Here is a 2,184-nt window from a genome sequence, read left to right on the forward strand (position 1 = left end):
TCATACCGTGTGCATTGTAACATACCATAATAGACCCATTTCTGTAATATACTTACATATCTATATTATTGCTAATATATATTGTAATATATCTATATCACTAAAGCACTCCTGGATGGATGCAAACTGCATTTCATTGCCCTGTACCTGTGCATGTGCAATGACAATAAAGTTGAATTCTATTCTATTATATTATGTAAAAGTCCAGACCCTCTGAGGATTATCTGAGTACTTCTAATATTACACAAAGCAAAGGTCTCCATCAGTGTTTATGAAATGCTGGGTTTATCCTTCTTGTGAGGGAGCTGCTGGTGAAGATCACGAGCCCTGCTTGATCCTGGTGACGAGTTTCAGTCTTCCTGGTGTTTCTGAAATGATGCCTCTCACTGTGGGTCAACAGAACTTCTGGCACAGGACAGCTGTAATGAAAGAAATTGAAGTTTAGAAAAAAAAAAATCTTGGAAATGCCCTAAATGTGAGAAGCAGATTTTGTATTTACTTTTCTTTTGCCAATCAAGATAACAAAGTATCATTTTCACCACACAATTACTAACCTTGTCATCTCCTGCACTGTCTGTTTTGGGCTCTGGGCTCGTCCTTCCCAGCGCTCATGAGACTGCTTTGATGCACTGTGGTATGAGGTGCTAACCTGTTGACAGTGTTGGGAAGGTTAATTTTAAAATGTATTCCACCAAAGATTATAGAAGTAATGTATTCTGAATACTTTACAACTACATGAATGTGCTATTGCTGTGTGATTTATTACTATTACTGAAGGCTACTCGCCATACCAACACCAACTAGATGTTAAAATCTTAATATAAATGAGTAACAGTAGGTGGACATTAGGTAAGGCTGCAGCGATCTCGTGTAGAAAACTATTCAGCGCGTATATAAAACAGGTCAGCGGCTCCGAACCGTAGTAAAGGGACCTCTGGCTAATACGTCGGGTTCGTGTCGGGCTCATAGCTGAAAACTAGCTTTACTTTGTTGTCTGGGTCAAGTTTGCTAGCGAGAGACAGAGAGAGGCGTTGAAAGGCTGCTTATTGTTTCGGAGGAAAACATGAACATGGTGTACAGTCGAGTCTTAACAGCTTACTTACAGCTGGGCTCGTCAGGCACTCTTTTTGGCTTTAGTGGTTATTATTATATTTACATGCTTCCAGCTCCTGTTTCTGCCCGGTGACAGCTCGTACTTTTCCTTTCTCTCCCTCCCTCGCTCACAGACACATAACGGGTATGGCAGTCCATTCTCCCTGCAGCACTGCCCATGAGGCTACATTGTTTAGGGCGATGCCTGTAACACTCTGCTATTGCCTTCATATTAAATAATGTTTGCATAATAATTTTTAGAGGCTCTTATTGCGTGTTTTGTTTGGGTTTCCACCGGGGTGGAATTACCAAAAATAGAGAGACCATAGCCTAACATATGAAACAGGAAAACACCGCCATGTAATCCATTTATTTCAACAAACTAACTGTATTCTCAATATCACCTATTGAACAGTAACTGTAACGGATACATTTACTCATATTTAGTATTTTAAATACGTAACGCCGGTGCATGTATTATGTTACTGCCCAACACTGCCTGTTGAGATCCTGAGATCCGCTCCTAGAACACCGGCCTCCAACTCCTGAAGAGACACGGGTGTCCCTAAATTTAGCAAATATTAGCTTCAGGCTAGCTTGCTACGACGAATAGGCTAATACCAGCATTTTACCACAACTTCACCAGATGTAGCTAAAAAAAACTAAACTAATATCCAGCCCAGTGGGACAGCAAGAAAAGATGACAAAAAATGATTACTTACTTGCGGTTTGGAGGTTCAAGCTGAAATTGAAGCAGCCATTGAAAGATGGGAAGAGAGAAAGATGGCAGCTTGGTCAGCACTAGTGGCCTCTATAATGTATGCAAATACATGCGGGCCGGAAACACCCCCCCCCCCCCCCCCAGCGCTCCCCGGACGCCAAAACAGTGCCAGCAGATTGAAACTGAAAAATGGTTTGAAACCGAAAAAATAAAATAAAATTGTAAGCGAAAACAAAAAAATTAGTTTCAATTAATTGTTTTTCACTATCAATTTTTTTTTCGGTTTCAATACAAGATTTTTCAGTACATTTATTTCAGTTACAATATTTTTTTTCGGTTTCAATATTTTTTTCGGTTTCGTTTCAAGGTGG

The 2,184-nt window shown here is 40.2% G+C and overlaps 1 long non-coding RNA gene across 1 annotated transcript; it reads right to left on the bottom strand.

Annotated features, from left to right (window-relative positions):
• Window positions 1-1,897, bottom strand: LOC309690231. Its single transcript, XR_014271677.1, has 3 exons — window positions 1,815-1,897; window positions 555-649; window positions 1-419 (listed from the first exon to the last, which is right to left on the bottom strand). It is a non-coding gene; the product is annotated as an uncharacterized lncRNA (long non-coding RNA).
• Window positions 1,898-2,184: the final 287 nt, after the last annotated feature.

This window comes from Aulonocara stuartgranti (assembly GCF_965226115.1).
Source record: "Aulonocara stuartgranti genome assembly, chromosome: 16".
Lineage (NCBI taxonomy): Eukaryota > Metazoa > Chordata > Actinopteri > Cichliformes > Cichlidae > Aulonocara > Aulonocara stuartgranti.